The sequence below is a fragment of the Mesoplodon mirus genome (assembly GCF_964341445.2).
Source record: "Mesoplodon mirus genome assembly, chromosome: 12".
Lineage (NCBI taxonomy): Eukaryota > Metazoa > Chordata > Mammalia > Artiodactyla > Ziphiidae > Mesoplodon > Mesoplodon mirus.
Window position 1 is genome coordinate 8,777,924 of NC_138988.1, and position 17,275 is coordinate 8,795,198.

The window sequence follows — 17,275 nt, forward strand, 5'->3', positions numbered from 1 at the left end:
AACAATCTGTGTGTGAATGTTTAGAGCAGCTCTATTCAGAATAATTCTAAACTGGAAAGAAGCCAAATATCCTTCAACAGGTGAATGGATGAACAGACTCTGGTACATCCATGCAGTGGAGTACCACTCAGCCATAAGAGGGAGTCAACTGTTGATGTTATAGCAACTTGGGTGCATCTCAGAGGCATCGTGCTGAGTGAAAGAAGCCATTCTCAAAAGGTTACGTACTGTATGATTCCATTTATACGACATTCTTTTTTTTTATTTTTTAAATTTATTTATTTTTTGGCTGTGTTGGGTCTTTGTTTCTGTGCGAGGGCTTTCTCTAGTTGCGGCGAGTGGGGGTCACTCTTCATCGCTGTACGTGGGCCTCTCACTGTCGCGGCCTCTTGTTGCGGAGCGCAGGCTCAGTAGTTGTGGCTCATGGGCCCAGTTGCTCCGCAGCATGTGGGATCTTCCCAGACCAGGGCTCGAACCCGTGTCCCCTGCATTGGCAGGCGGACTCTCAACCACTGCGCCACCAGGGAAGCCCCCTATACGACACTCTTGAAAGCACACAACTGTAGTGATGGGGAGCTGATCAGTGGTTATCAGTTATTAGGGGTGGAGGAAGGTGTGACTACACAGGGATGGCAGGAGGGAGTTTTGGGCGGGGTGATGGGATGATTCTGTGCAGTGATTATACTAATAGTTACACAAATCTATATATGTGTTAAAACTCATAGAACTGTACACCTCAAAACTGTACATTTTACAGTATGTTAATTTAAATATGTGAGACATATTGTGGATAAATGCTTCAGTGATAGATTTATGCTTGTAGATATTGACAACCTGTTTTCCCAAAGTTGAAATTGGAACAGCTTCAATCCAAACTGAAAAAAAGGAGTTGTAAATGCAGAATTGCCTGAAAATAGGACATTATGCAAAAGCGGCAGCCTTGGCAAGGGACAGCAGAGAAGAAGGGGGATTTCTGTGTGGCGGGATGAGAGGTAACAGACACTGGGACTTTGCCGGTGGGCCTGAGGGTCAGAAAACAACTATTCCCAGATGGATACGATGACAGGGTGGGGTACCAGGATCCCAGAAGAGGAAGCAAAAGTGAGATTCAGGCGTGGAGCCAAGGCCAGAGCCGGGAGAAGAGGAACCATGGTTGGGCTGCATCACAGGGTTCAAGGCCAGAGATCGTCCAGCTCTTGACAACTGACTACTGAGGAGGTGGACAAGGATAAAAGAAAAGAAACAGGCTGGTGCAGGGTTTAGGGGCGTAGGCATTGCAGCGACACAGAGCTGGGTTGGACTCTGGCTCTGCCACCTCTGAGCTTACAAGCTGGGAAAGTTGTTTTAACGTCTCATGTACAAAAAGGGATAAGAGGGCTTCCCTGGTGGTGCAGTGGTTGAGAGTCCGCCTGCCGATGCAGGGGACACGGGTTCGTGCCCTGGTCCGGGAAGATCCCACATGCCGCGGAGCGGCTGGGCCCGTGAGCCATGGCCGCTGAGCCTGTGCTCCACAACGGGAGAGGCCACAACAGTGAGAGGTCCACGTACCGAAAAAACAAAAACAAACAAACAAAAAAAAACAAAAAAAAAAAGGATAAGAACATGTCCCCCACTGCACTGATGTGAAAATTAAATAAAATTTCATCTGTAGCAGTCCCTGCAAGTTGCCTGGCCCAGCGGAAATGCTCGGTGAACAGTAGAAGTACATCAGACAAAAGGTTGCAGGTCACATCAGAACTATGAAGCTCGTGAGCTGTGTATTTAGCGAGTCATTTCATCTTGCTGAGCCTCAACTTCTAAATCTGTAAAATAGCTTTAATAATGTCTACTCCATGGAATTTGGGTGAGAGGGTTCTTTTGAGAAAAGATGTATAAAAAATGTTTTGTGAACTGAAAATGGCTATTCAAATGTACTTTTTATAAGGTCAGAGCAGGGCCAGGAGGAAGTCGTTTCTTCTTGCTTAGCTGCTGGCTTAAAGATATAGAAAGTAATCATCCAGGTTTTGGTTGGTCCCAGAGCTATGTGAAGCCAGTCATATAGAACAGGATCAAGAGGGTTCAGCCAGCAGGTGCCAAGCAACTTTGGTCAGAGGAAGGAGTGCCATAACACCAACATGAACGTGAGAACTCACATTTGAGTATTGGGGGCAGTTTCACGGAAGTACAGTGGGGTCGTTAACAGCATGGTCTCTGGAGCCAGCACTTGGCTGTGGGCATTTGAGCCAGTGGAGCAGATAGGGCTATTGCTGAAGGTTCTTAACTGTCACCTTCACTGGCTTCCTACGCCTGTTATAAAAATTTCCATCCCTACTTTGAGTCACGTAACTTTTCAGTGCCTCCCAGCAGAGTAGACAGATTCTACATCTTTATCCCATTGATGCTGTGTTTATCCAGTGACTCATTTTGGACAGTGACCGCTTAGTGGATCTGACATGAGCGTAGCCTCGGGCACTATTGCCATTAGTCACGAGGAGATCTTGCCCAGGTGAGTACTGCACCTGCAGGTTGGGAGCAGACCGGAACGTGACCCACAGTCTGAACCAGAGTCCACTCAGCCCTCCAACGGATCCTTTGAGTGAGAAATAAATGTTGGCCGTTGGAAGCCATTGAGATTTTGGGGTAGTTTGTTATGCAGCGTTATTGTGGCAATAAATGACTTAACACAGCAAGTTCCTTCACTTTAATTACCTTCAGTTTTGTTCTTGAAAAAGTGCAGTGAAGAGTGCTTAGTTATAATCGCCCGGTAGTCCAGTTATCAGGAATAAACAGGTTGTGATATATGTACTTAGTGTACTACTCAATATCAAATAAGAGAGCAATGAATGAAAGTTACTGCTGTGAAGACACTGAGTTAGAAAAGAAGTCGAAAAAAATGTCCACCTTGTTGAGTCTCAGTTTCCTCATCTCTGAAATCCTTGCCCCACGTCTCTCTGTGGGATGCTGTTAGGATCACACCAGGTGATGGATGTGAGGCTAGCGTGCCCTCTGTGAAGAGCTATCGGGGACTTAGGAGTTATTATTCTTTCTACTACAGAGAGTCCTCTTATCCCAGCATGAATTATCATCATCCCCCAAGTTGCAGTTGTATAGGAGAGCAAGATGAAAGGCATTGTGGCATGACAGCACGTGCCAATAAACTGTCCACTCATTAAAATTAGTTTCCATTGGAGTATCCATCTTCACTTAACACACTCTCTCTCTGTCCACATCAGCACCTTCTCTGACAACACAGCACAAGTGTCTTGCGACCTGATGGCAAAAGGAAACTGTGAATCTTGGAAAAAGATGTAGGATTTTGTAAAGTTGAAAGGGATGATGGAGAATTTCTCTAATCACCTGCAAAATAATTGACAAACGAGGATCTGACAGAGTTAGACCAGTTAATAATGGAAGAAGAGCACCGTCGACAAGGATGATGACACGATAGGCTTCAAAAGAGAATAATTTGATGTATGTGAATATCAGAAGATGTAGGGAGGCCTTTGGGAAACTGATGAAACTTCAACTTTTTTTTTTTTGGCAAAAATGAGTCTCTTTATAGCTGTGCATTGAAGGGTATCATATCATACCATTATGTAATTTCTTTGGAAAGTGATCTAAAAAATTCTTTGTTAATTTTAATAATTGTCAAATAATTGCAGTATAGTCTATCTTCTATTAAATATAAAATTAACTTATTTTAATATATTTTAGTTTTATTGTTTCAAAATAAAGTCCCAAACCTTTTCTTAACCCATTTTCTAGGAAATTTTGGTTCCCATTTTTAGTGCTCTTTTCTACCATCACTTTTTTCGTGTGTCATTGAGATCTTTTCTACTTATTATTTCTTTCTCCCTTTTTGGCCCAGAGAGCCCTTGGAATCACTCTATCTAGAGATTTCGGGAACTGAAGCTTCCAGTGGGTCAGTGAAGGCAGGAAAACATCAGTACACAATGTAGATGGCTGCTCTGGCCACTTTGGGGTGGGTTGTATTTTTGTGACCCCCGCAAGTGAACTTCTAAAATACTGAGAGTGGGAGAGGGGAGTCTAAGGTACAGCCTATCACAGACTCATTCTCCATCCATAACTTACTTCTGTGTGACTTCAGCCAGGAGGCATCACTTTGAGCCTTTTTCTCCTCTGTAAAGGGGAAACAATAATATTCACCCTGAAGGAGCTTTATGAGGGCTGAATGAGATTATAGATATTAAAGTATGTTGAACAATACAGATCCAATAAACGTAGCTGTGACTTTGTTTTTTTGGCTGCGTTGGGTCTTGATTCACTTGGTTGAGAATCAGCCCCCGTGTCCCAGTGTTTATTTATTTTATTTTATTTATTTTTGGCTGCATTGGGTCTTCATTGCTGTGCCTGGGCTTTCTCTAGTTGCGGCAAGCGGGAGCTGCTCTCCGTTGCGGTGTGCAGGCTTCTCATTGCAGTGGCTTCTCGTTGCAGAGAACGGGCTCTAGGCACACAGGCTTCAGTAGTCGTAGCACGTGGGCTCACTAGTTGCAGCACATGGGTTCACTAGTTGAGGCACGCAGGCCCTAGAGCACGTGGGCTTCAGTAGTTGTGGCACGTGGGCTCAGTAGTTGTGGCGCACGGGCTTAGTTGCCCTGCGGCATGTGGGATCTTCCAGACCAGGGCTTGAACCTGTGTCCCCTGCATTGGCAGGCAGGTTCTTAACCACTGGGCCACCAGGGAAGTCCCAGCTGTGATTATTTCTAAGACAGCCGCAGTGATCACTACTCCAGCTGGCTATTTCTCTTGCTTCCTCATCGTTGACTTCTTTCATCTTGAGCGTATTTATGTACACAGCAGAATTTTCCCCCTTGATTTCCTGGTGTCCTCTTCTTGGCCCCATGAGATGCACATGCTGGAAGACAGCATCCTGCATCTAAGGTTTATACTTCTGTTGGGCAGTGTGAGGGAAGATGCTGCTGTATAAACGCACGACACTTCGAGCTCACTGAAGGGATGGTAGGAGGAGGAAGGCGGGTCTGGCAGTGAATGCTGGCCCAGGGGTGCAGAAAGGAACTTTGCCTCCTTTCTGCTTTATCGTGTTAACATTCCACAAGTTGACTTCTTTTGAAACTTTTAAACAAACACTGTATCACATGGAATCAGCATGTCCAGAATTAACAGAATGTCCAGAACCAGAACCAACCTAGCTGTGTTAATGCTGTCATCTATGGAACTGACCTGACAGTAACTTTGTGAGTTCATTATTTTGTAGGTAAGGGAAAGCAATTTAAAGCTGAGTTACAGTAACTTGCCTGAGGTCACACATCCAGCCAGAGTTGGAGGGGAGATTTAAGCCCAGCTGGTCGCTTCCAACACCCTTCCTGTGTGTGACCTCAAGGCTCTACTACTGTGGGCCCACTGGGGGCGCCCTAGGGAGCATCTTGAGTTTTTATCCCTCAAGGACTGTGTATGATAATATTTATCAAAAAAGCTGCATTCCTAGTATCATTTTCACCATTTGCTTGTTCCCTGTGATAGGTGAGACAGAAAGGATCCCATTTTACCAAAGTGTTAATGTGATTTACCCAAGGTTGCCTCTTCAGCTAGTAGCTGAGCTGGGACTATAATGCAATACTCCGACCCCTTTTACTGTACTTTGCATTTTGCAGTTCTCTTTCTGAAAGCATTTTGTTGTGTCTCAGGATCTCTGTGTTGTGTTTCTGTGACCACCAGGTGTGAGATGGTATACATTCCGAGCAGCTAGATGAGAGAAGAAGCTTGTCCTATAGGAATCCATCTCCTGTCTACCCTGGAGAGCCTCATCCATCACTTGTCATTGCAGAGACCCAGCTGATGCATGCACAGCAAGGGTAAGTATGTAAAAATATAATGGAAATCAGTCAGGGGCCAATTTTCCCTTTTGAAAAGGGAATTGCATTTCTCAGGCATGTGGGCAAAGTGAGGTTGATTAAGCATAAAACACTTCCACCAAGGGGGCAGCACAAAGGAGAACTCAACCTCTGTGTTTTGAGAAGGACTTCTCCCACGATAAACACAATTGAGTGCCATCTGTGCTTTTGATAATTTCACCTGACTGCCTATCTTGTTACGGGATTGCTGATTGGAGCAACCTCTTGGCACTTACTTGACCCATGTTCCAATTATCTGACGTGTCACAGGATTTCAGAGTTTCCAGAACAGGATGTGAAATGTGAAATCATGCAGGAGGTGATGCGGTGGTTCACCCTACGTTTGGTCATGTCACTGGATGTTGACAGAGATCGATAATTTCTTTTAAAGACGTCACCCTTGAGTACTGAATGCTACGATGTCTGCATTACTGACAAGCTTTTGTTTTGGGGGGAATAGTGGGTAAGGAGAAAAATCAACCAATTAGTACCTGATGTTAGTATAATAACTAACCTATCACTAGATAATACATGGGTAATCGAGAGGGGGAACACAATGAGGGATGGTATAAAGCCATTCTGTGCAAGAATCACCCGAGGATGGAGAGCTAATTGTCTGGCCAAGGGTTATATGGGAGAGTGAGGGACGGTGTTATGATTTGAATGCAGACTTCGAGTTCTCCAATCCAGCATTCTTCATATTCTATCATGCTACCTCTCATTCTTCTCATACTTCCTCCCATCGTATTTACTTTTCATCATTACTTTCTTATGACAGGTTTTATATCTGTTTTCATCATTGCTCCTTTGGATCCAGCATTTTCTGATTGCATTTATTTCTTTTGACCTTAAATGCCAGCATTGCAATTATTTTTCCAAGTTTCTGTAAACCTCCATTACCCATCAGTTCTCAGCACAGTGTTACATATATGATTATCCCCCAAAGATATGCTTTTACTGATGGATTTGTTGGTTAACGGGGTTTGTGTTTGGCTCTCGGAAATTACCACTCATTTCTCCACCTAATAATTCAACAGACATCAGTTGAGTGTGTATTGAGGGTAGAGAGATTAACCTCAAAGCTTCTGATAAAGTACAGACAGTAGGTAAAGAAGATAAGGCGTGGCTCAGGGTAGAAAGTACAAGTTTTGGTGAATTAGAAAAGACTACTCTAAGCAACATGTCTCCTTCATTTTTGCTCCCTGCCTGTTTGAAACTCTTGCCTTTTGTGGTAAGTTTCTTTACCTCCAAAGACCAAAGGGCCACAAATGAAAACCAGTGCAAGTTGTATTTTGACATTATATTAGTCAGGGTTTTCCAGGGAAACAACAGTGTGTGTGTGTGTGTGTGTGTGTGTGCGCGCATGCGTGAGAGTGTACATATATAGGAGAGAGATTTATTTTAAGGAATTGACTCATGGGTTTGTGGAGGCTTGATAAGCCAGACATCTATAGCATAGGCTGGCTGTCTGCAGAATCAGAAAAGACTTACATTTCATGTCCAAAGGTGGTCAGCTGACAGAATTCCTTGTTTCTCAGGAGACCTGAGTCTCTTTTCCTTTAAGGCCTTCAACTGATTGAATGAGGCCCACTCACGTTCTGAAGGGCAATCTGATTCACTCACATTCCACCCATTTAAATAAGCATCTCATCCATAAAACACCCTCACAGAAACATCCAGAACAATGTTAGACCAAATATCTAGGCATCATGGTTCAGCCGGGTTGACATAAAGTTAGCCAGATCCTCTTGCAGAGGACAGAGCTGAATTGCCAGGAAGAAAAAGCAGCTCTTTACCCTCCCCTCACTCCTGCCACCAGCACCCCTGCCCCACCAGGAAAAAGGAAACATCGTAAACACCCACGACCATAAGAATGAGTATATCAACTGTGGATTTAAATGCTGTATTGCAATTCAGCAGCTTAAAGTGAATGAAATAGAATGTTATTTTTTCATGTTTTAGCATGGATACATCTTAGAAATTGTGAGCCAGAGAGAGAGAGAGAGAGAGAGAGAGAGAAAGAAAGAGAGTGTGCGTGCGTGCATGTGTGCACAACTTGCAGAAGGAGACAGAATATAACACTATGGAAATTTTTTAACGACTAAAAAATGAGTTGATGAGCGACGAGAATAAAAGCGTTATGTCCATGTAAACCACATCGTCCAGGGAGTAAACGCCTCTGAGAAGGAAGGCTGGTCATGAATGGTATAGATGGGGTCCTCAGGGGGCTTCAACCACATTCTGATGTTTCCTTCCTATTTCTAGTGGATTTGATATAAGGTGAAATATAGTAAGATTTGACGAAGTTTGGTGGTGGGTGCCAGTGTGTTCATTTTATTATTTTGCGTACATTTTTATATGCTTAAAATATTTGGTAGTAAAATTGTTAAGCGTCTCCTTTTTCCCTCAAGAGTCACTGGCAAAGGTAAGATGTCCAGCCCTCTCCCTTTACCACTGCTGTATTTACCAAAGCCTCAGACACACACAAGAGTTATAGTGTCTGCTGAGAGTGGGGTGGGAAGGAGAGGTGGAGCCCTTCGTCAGAGGAAAATTCCATCAGGTCACTGTGTACTAATCTATTCCTGCGGCTGGGCCCAGTCTATTTAGGGCTCAGCAGTCAATCTCGAACAGCCCAACAGGGACATGCTATGTAAATGTTCTGAGCAGAAAGCTAGGAATATATAAGTAGTTAACCCACGTCTCTTCATTCTGAACGTTCTGAAGGCCAAGACAAAAATGGCTGTTGTGTATTAAGAAGGAAGCTCTATTTAGATTTAGTGAGCAGAGTATTATACGAATACTTTGCTGTGTTAAATAACTGATGCAGCCAACTAAACCAGGATAGATGATGTTAGCCCTGATTCAATTAGTCATAATTCTATGTGCATGGAATTATGGGAGTTACATAGTTATTAGAAGATCAGAAATATACCATCATCTTCGTAATGGACTTATTATATTAATCTTTCTAACAGTGCTTTATCTTGGATTGATCTCTCGTAAAGTAGATTAGAAACAAAACACTTCTTATTGGAAAGGTTAAAAAACAGGTTTTTGGGGGTGTAATCTGCAAATTTCAGTTTGTCACTCACATAAAATAAAAATGTTTGCATGTCTTTAAAATGGAAATCAGAGGGCCTGCTTCAGATGTGAACAAATAATACTGAGGTAAAATCGAATAAAAGATAGGTAGGTCACTTGGTACAATCCTTTAGTCCCATAATGTAGAAAGCAGTGTATCTATAGGAGCCTTGCAGATAACCCTGGTCTATTTGGGGGCAAGTAACAGTTATTCAAGTGGCAAATAAAGGAGTTGATTTTAATCATGCTAATTGTGTATGTGCTCGGGGGCCATTAGTAGGTGAAAGAATGTTAACTCCTTACAGTAATATAAATCACTATCTAATATTCATTTATGAAATAATTATTTATTGAATGCCTACTATATGCAGATACTCTCAGGTGTTAGTGATAAGATGGTAAGTAAAAGCAGAGTTTTCCGTGTTTTGATAGAGCTTGGGTAGTCACAAGGCAAATATAAAATTGAATCTCTTGGGCTTCCCTGGTGGCGCAGTGGTTGAGAGTCCGCCTGCCGATGCAGGGGACACGGGTTCGTGCCCCGGTCCGGGAAGATCCCACATGCCGTGGAGCGGCTAGGCCCGTGAGCCATGGCCACTGAGCCTATGCGTCTGGAGCCTGTGCTCTTCAATGGGAGAGGCCACAACAGTGAGAGGCCCGTGTACAGCAAAAAAAAAAAAAAAAAAAATGAATCTCTTGAAAGTTCTATGAAGGAGAGAGACACTGGGTCTATAATTGAGGAAATTGGTTAGTGAGATCAGGGAAGGCTTCTCTGAGGGAGTGACATAGGAGCTACGACCTCAAGTTGTGAGAGGATGGAAGAAGACCAGCATGGCAAGACCATATACTTAGTTAACTACTTAATGGGCATCTATTACCTGCCATGCATTTTTCTGGTTGATTAGGGTACGTGAGCAAAAGTGACAAAGATACCAGTCCTTGAAAAGCTTATATATTTGAAAACCGGGTGGGGGAGGCAGTCATCAATGAGGAATAAACATAATAATTAAGTTATATAGTACATTAGAAGGTGACGTGGGAAAGAGTGGAGAGCAAAGAGAATCAACAGTATCTCCAGGTTGGGGGCAACTCACACATGTGAACAGAATGATCAAGGTGGGCCTCGTTACCAAGGTGAAGAAGGTGATGGTTGGGTGATGGCCTGAAGGTGAGGGAGTGAGCTCTACAGGTAACTGGCCGAACTGTGTTTCAGGCAGAGGGAAGATCCAGTTCCAAAGGAAGGTGGGAGTGTGCATGACAGGTTCAGGAAAGAGAGGAGGCCACTGTGGCTGAAGCAGAGTGAACAAGGGGAGAGTCGCAGGAAACAAGGCCAGAAAGGTCTGCTGGGGACATCATGGAGGGTCTTAGAGCCTTTGTTGGGCGTTGGCTTCTGCTCTCCGTGAGTGGGCATCTGCAGAGAGTTCTGAGCAGAGTCAGGATATGATCTGACCTCTGTTTTGAAAGGATTTCTCTTACTACCATACTGGAAATAAAGGGGTAGACGGCAAGGGTAGAAGCCAAAGTCGGAGGAGACGGTTGCCGTGATTTCGATGAAAGAGCTGTGGCCTGGGCCCTTTGGAGGCAGCGCAGGCAGTGAGACACGGTCACCTTTCAGTTTCACTCCGAAGGCGAGGCGGCAGGATTAGCTGGTGGGTTTGGAGGCTGGGTGAGAGCAGTCAGGCATTTCTGCGAGATTCCCATCCTGAGCCATCAGAAGGTTGGAGTTGCCACGACCTGATGTGAGAAAGGGTCCCGGGGGAGCCGGCTGGGGAAGGAGGAGGCCAGGAGGGTTCCTGAGAACCCTTTTATATCCGAGTGGAGGTGCCAGCAGGCAGTGGGAGAGAGGCGTTGAGGGCCGGGAACATGGGCAAAGCTTTCAAGAAGGTTTATTGCAAAGGAGAACAGAGCAGTGGGCTGAGGCTCGCAGGGGAAGCAAGACCCAGAGAAGAAACGAATGCGTGGTGATGTGGGGAGAATAGGAAGTGGCAGGAGGTTGTGTAAAGATGGGAGTGAGCACGGTGAGTAATAATACTGGGCAGCCAGAGCGGAGGCCAGGCGGCATTGGGTCCTAGTAGGACCTCTTCAGGAATTGGGTTTTTATTACAGCAGTGGGAAACCATTGAGAGTTTGAGGGGAATGGTTGGACAACATAGAATTTCCATTCTGAGTGGATCCGTCTGCTGCAGAGGACACGTGGATTGAAACGAGTCACAGTAGATGCAGGCAGAATACTTAGTATGTTCCTAGCAGTGTGCTACGCATTTTATATGTCTTCAGTCGTTTAATCCTCACAGCAAACCTTTGAGGTGGGTGACGTTCTTGTACACCTTTTACAGGTGAGGGCACCGAGGCTCAGAGGGGTTCAGTGACTTAATAAAAGTGATCACACTGCTGGTAAATCAACGACAGTGCCAGAGGTAGAACCCATGTCACTCCGTTCCAGTATCCTGGTCTTTTTTTTTTTTTTTTTTTCCATATGTGCCATAGACTCATGTAATTTTGAAGTTGGAAAGGCTCTTAGAAACTGCCTAGCCCTCAAACTGAATTTGAGGTATTCAGAAGCAGTAGCTTGCAAATGGAATTACAGTGTAAATGCACTGAGGGGTGCTTGCTATTTAAAGTCCTATTCTGGGAAATCCTCTGTAAAGTTGAGAATCCTTTGGTAAAGCAAATAATCCACTCTCCAATTTAACTGCGGAGAAAATGCTTTTCTTCAAACATCAGGTAAATCTAGAAAACTAAAAAGCCCCAGAGAATGTTCTTCTTGTTCAGGGGGAGGGGCTTTGGTGAGGTGGCCTGGTGACATGTAGGAAAAGAAAGCAGCCAGGGGACCAGCAGACCAGGGTTCTCAGCTTTGCTGGCTAGAGGGCGCACCAGCTTCTAGACGGACTTGGTGTTATAGTTCAGAGGTTTTCAAGTCACTTCACCGCTAAGGAGTCCTGAAATCCACTCTCTGGATCTGTGAGCCATGGTGGAGGACATACTGCTCCTGTCTGCCCAACAGTCCCCTGTCCATCCCAGAACTGATGATCCTCCCGCCCATTCCCACCAGGTGCTTCTGATGGGACTGTCAATCACAAGGCTTTGCCCCCCCACCCCCGGTCCCTGAATAGGGCACATGATTAGGTCAAGCCAATCAGAGGCTCCCTAGGCTTCATCTGAGCTTTTTTTCTTTGGATCATGAGCAATAAGGATCAAGTAAACTTACGGCTGCAGAGAGCCAGCCTGTGTCCACATGGAGAGAAGCCATATGAGAACAAATCCAGGGACAAGTGGAGCCAAAAAAATGGAGGATAATGAAAGCAGAGCCCTGGTGATACTGCCTAAAGTTCTAGAGCAGTCATACCTGAATTCAGCAAGATCATCCCCTTGGGATACTCCCGTTACATTAAGCAGTGAATTCGCTTTGTTGTCCTATGCCTCAGGTTCTCACCTCTGAAGTGGGAATAATACTACTGCCTGCCTCACGGCATGTAGCAAGGATGACATTCAGTAACGTGTGTAAGATACTTAAACCTGGCGCTTATCGGTTAATTCTTGGTGCATAACAAACTACTCTGAAGTTAGTGACTTAGACAACTGTTAATGGAGCTCACAATTCTATGGGTTGGCCGTTTGGGCTGGGTCCTGCTGGGTGGTGATTCTGACCTCAGCTCTGCTCACACGTGTTATCTGTGGTCAGCCTGCAGGGTGGCTGCGTTTGCCTGCCAGTGGTCCAGTATGGTCCAGCAGCCTTGCTCACACCCTTCTTCCCATGGTGGCTGAACAGAGCACCGAGAGGAAGCACGTGAGGCCTCTAGAACTGGCACATTCTCTCTTCTGCTGCGTTCTGTTGAGCAAAGCAAGTCATGAAGCCAGCCTAGATCCAGGAAGCGGGGAATGTAGGACTCTACTTCATGGGGAGAGCTTCAGTCCCATTGCAGAAAGTCTAAATGGAGGGAGAGCCACGGATAATTATGGCCACTTTTTCAATCTACTACAGTGAGTGTTTAATAAATCTTATTATGTGTTGCTCCTATTATTATTGCCTAAACAAGTTTAACTTATTTCCTGTCACTTGCTGTAGGCATGATCGTCCATGCTATTAGACTTTAGAAAAGATTATTAATAATAGCTCATCAATCAGCTTAGCTTTTTTTTTTCTTGAACTTCTCATTGAAATCCAGATCTAGTTTACTTCTAGACATACGTAGTTTGCCTTCTAGAAATATCCCAAATGACACAGTTTGTCATTAGCAGAGTACTGCAACAGTGAAGGACCATAATTCCTCATATTATAAGTGATATTTTATCTGTTTAGCAAGCAAGACCTTGGAAATGACCAGTCATCAATGATCTAGTTTACACAATCCATTATTTGTGAGTTTCTCTTCGGTGTATATACTTTTAAATTATTTATATTTCTTCCTCATTGGTTCATCTTTAATTGCTGTAGGTGTGAGGGGGGTAACTATTGAGATCATTCAGTTCTTATGAGGCCATAATGCTTATACTTATCAGGAATAAATACATTGTAGGTTTCATGCTTATTAATTTTTGATTGTAGTGAATATCATGTTAAGTAAGGTGTGCAGTGAATTCATTTCAATTTATTACTTAAACACATTCTATCAGGTATTAATAACAATTTGATGATTTTCATTATTATGTCACTAAAGATACTGCCAAATTTCAGTTCTGCTTTTAAATCCAGCTGAGGATTGTCATAAGCTCTTCCCTCTGTTACTATAAAGACAAGTAATGTGAAAAAGATATGGATGTTTTTAAGGAGGTAGTAGGAGTTAGAGGGACCTATCTATGCTTATATCAATATATCAAGAGAAAATAGAAGTATTGCAATTTCCCACAGTAACCAGAAGAGAATAAACATGATTATCAGCAAATGGTAAAAGCATGTTACTATATGTCTGTAAGTTAGGGCACCATTATTATCCAGTATTAGTAGACTCACCCCACTTTTTTTTTTTTTTTACTAGATTAGTTGTTACCTTTTGTTTACATTGGATTGAATATCGTACAGTCAGGCCACTCAAGATGGCTATTCTCTTGCTCTCTGTACATCCCTTGCTCGACCAGTGCCTGCTTCACCTACACCCAATTCACCTGCCTGACCTTCCTACATACTTGCCCCAGGTCCCAGCTAGTGATGGTTCTTATCAAAGGGTTAGTGAGGGGCGTGCCTCTCTGCTAGTTTCCCTGGTAACCGATGAGCCAACTTGATGTCAGTTTCCCGTATAGCTGGCAATCTCCCCTTCTGCTTGGGAGGGAAGAGTGCTGCTATATCCTGCCCACAGTCTGCCACACGTGGTGGGGTGTTGCTCCAGGACCTTGCTTCAGACGTGTAAGATCCCCCCCGCCATCTATTAAACCACTGATGTCCCTGTTGCTGACTGCGGGCTCTTTCTTCGGTCTTGAAACTGGGCAGGTGTAAACCTTGTAGGCCTGCGGGGTACAGCCCAACAGGTACCAATGTTAGTAATTAATAGTTGAGCACCAACTCTGCACATTGGCCTATGTGTTAACTAGCTAAATACTGGACAACAAGTTACTCCAAAATTCAGTGGCTTAAAGAATAATAATTTATTATCTCTTACAAGGTATGTGGGCCAGGTGTCCTGGAGCAGCGTGCCTGTGCAGCTCTGGCTTGCGTACCTCATGAGGTTGCGGTCAGATGTCAGCCAGGATTGCCATCATCCAAAGGTTCAACTGGGGCTGGAGGGTTTGGTTCCAGTTTGGCTCATTCGCGTGACTCATGAGTCGATGCTGGCTCTTGATGGGAGGCCTCTGTTCCTCTCCACATGGACTTTCTGCAGGGCAGCCTGAGTGCCGTCTTGCCACGGTGGCTAGCTTTTTCAGAGTGAGTAATCCACAATGCCTTTGGGGACCTAACCTCAGTAGCTTCTACTGTGTTCTGTTGGTCACGCAGGCCATCCCTGATTTGGTGTGGAAGGAGAGTACAAAAGGGTGTGAAAACCAGAAAGCAAGCATCATTGGTTGCCATGTTGGAGGCTGCCATGAACTGACATTAAGGGTTCATTGCATCACTATTTACAATAGCCAGGACATGGAAGCAACCTAAGTGTCCATCAACAGATGAGTGGATAAAGAAGGTGTGGCACATATATACAATGGAATATTACTCAGCCATAAAAAGAAACGAAATTGAGTTATTTGTAGTAAGGTGGATGGACCTAGAGTATGTCATACAGAGTGAAGTAAGTTAGAAAGAGAAAAACAAATACCGTATGCTAACACATATATATGGAATCTAAAAAAAATGTTTCTGAAGAGCCTAGGGGCAGGACAGGAATAAAAACGCAGAAGTAACGAATGGACTTGAGGACACAGGGAGGGGGAAGGGTAAGCTGGGAAGAAGTGAGAGAGTGGCATTGACATGTATACACTACCAAATGGAAAATAGATAGCTAGTGGGAAGCAGCTGCATAGCACAGGGAGATCAGCTCGGTGCTTTGTGACCACCTAGAGGGGTGGGATAGGGAGGATGGGAGGGAGACGCAAGAGGGAGGGGAGATGGGCATACATGTATACATGTAGCTGATTCACTTTGTCATACAGCAGAAACTAACACAACACTGTAAGGCAACTATACTCCAATAAAGATGTTAAAAAAATTTTTTTTAAAAAGGGACAATAGAATGTCTATTAAGGCCAGCTTTTTTAATCATCAGAGATTGGATACATTTTTATGATGTATCGGCTAGGTATGTCATGTCGCATGTGACTGTGAAGCTGGTGACAAGTCTTCAGGGATCTGTATGCCTGTGATTGTCTGAGTCCTTTACTATAAAAATAACCCTCTGGTTGTCTTCTTCAGAGGAATGTGGGACTTCTCTGATGATCTTTCCATAGTCATGGTACCCCTCCCATGATATTTTTGGAATCAAATTATCTTTTCAGAATCTTAGGAAAGTTATGGAATACTTTTCAATAAAAGTATGTTCACACACAATTTCACTTATAGTTTCCACAGATTTAAGAGCACTTATTTATAGTGAGTTAAGGTGTTTTTCTCAAAGAGGTTAAAATACAGAGTATACATTATTTAGGGGAAAAATTCATGTAAGACCCAGATAGAATCTGTATGGTATGATCTCCAAATAGCCAAGAGTAATTATTGTCCTAAAGAATTCTAACCTGTAATGCTAATCTCTCAGTTGGAACTCTCAAATGAAATTCCTCATATATTTTATATTTTCCTTCCTCATTCTTCTTATTCCCTGTTCTCTGGAGTATCTCATTTTCTAAGCACCCCCCACCCCATTTTCAACTTTCAGTTTGCATACATTTTTCTCTCTTATCTCTCCTTTCTCTGCCACCTTTTAATTCTGTAGTTGGACTTAGTCTTTCTTATAAAGCACCGTCGTACCTCTTCCTCCCTCTCAGCCTTATGTCTTTCTGCCTATTCTTTAATTATGCACTGACAAATCCAAACAACCAGTTTGGTAATGAGGGTCTCTCTGGAGAGTGGGAGGTCTCCCAGGCGTAGGGTGAGAGGAAGGAGAACTGAGGATGGATATGGCATTTTCTTTAATATATATAAATATATAAATATAAATATATATATATACACACATATATATATATATATTCTTTTTCAGATTCTTTTCTCTTCCAGGTTTTCACAAAATATTGAGTATAGTTCCTTGCGCTATGTGGTAGGTCCTTGTTGGTTATCTGTTTTCTAATAGTAGTGTGTATATGTTAACACCAAGCTCCTAATTTATCCCGCCGCCCCTCCTTCCCCTTTGGTAACCATATGTTTGTTTTCTGTGGGTCTATTTGTATTTTGTAAATAAGTTCATTTCTATCATTTTCTTTAGATTCCACAGATAAGCAATATCATATGATACTGGTCTTTCTCTGGCTTACTTTACTTAGTGTGATAATCTCTAGGTCCATCCATGTTTCTGCAAATGGCATTATTTCATTCTTTTTTATGGCTGAGTAGTATTCCATTGTGTGTATACACACAATGTGTGTATATATATATACACACATACACACACACCACCGTATGTATATATACCACTTCTTTATCCACTCCTCTGCCGATGGACACTTAGGTTGCGTCCATGTGATGGCTACTGTGAATAGTGCCGCAGTGAACATTGGGGTGCATGCATCTTTTTGAATTACAGTTTTCTTCTCATTGCTTTTAAACTTTTAATTTTCAAATAATTATAGACTCACAAGAAGTTGTAAAACTAATACAGAGGGGTCCCATGTACCCTTCACCCAGCTTCTTGTAGTATCGTACATAACTACAGTCCAATATCAAAACCAGGAAAGTGACAATGATACAAGGCTACTAACTAGACTGCAAA

At 43.4% G+C, this 17,275-nt stretch overlaps 1 long non-coding RNA gene across 1 annotated transcript in view; it reads left to right on the top strand.

The window, feature by feature from the left end:
• Positions 1-5,807, top strand: part of LOC309813962 — an 80,151-nt gene extending 74,344 nt beyond the window's left edge. Inside the window, exon 3 of the long non-coding RNA XR_014295565.1 lies at positions 5,677-5,807. This is a non-coding gene — a long non-coding RNA (uncharacterized lncRNA). The remainder of the gene's footprint in view (positions 1-5,676) is intronic.
• The last annotated feature ends 11,468 nt before the right edge of the window (positions 5,808-17,275 follow it).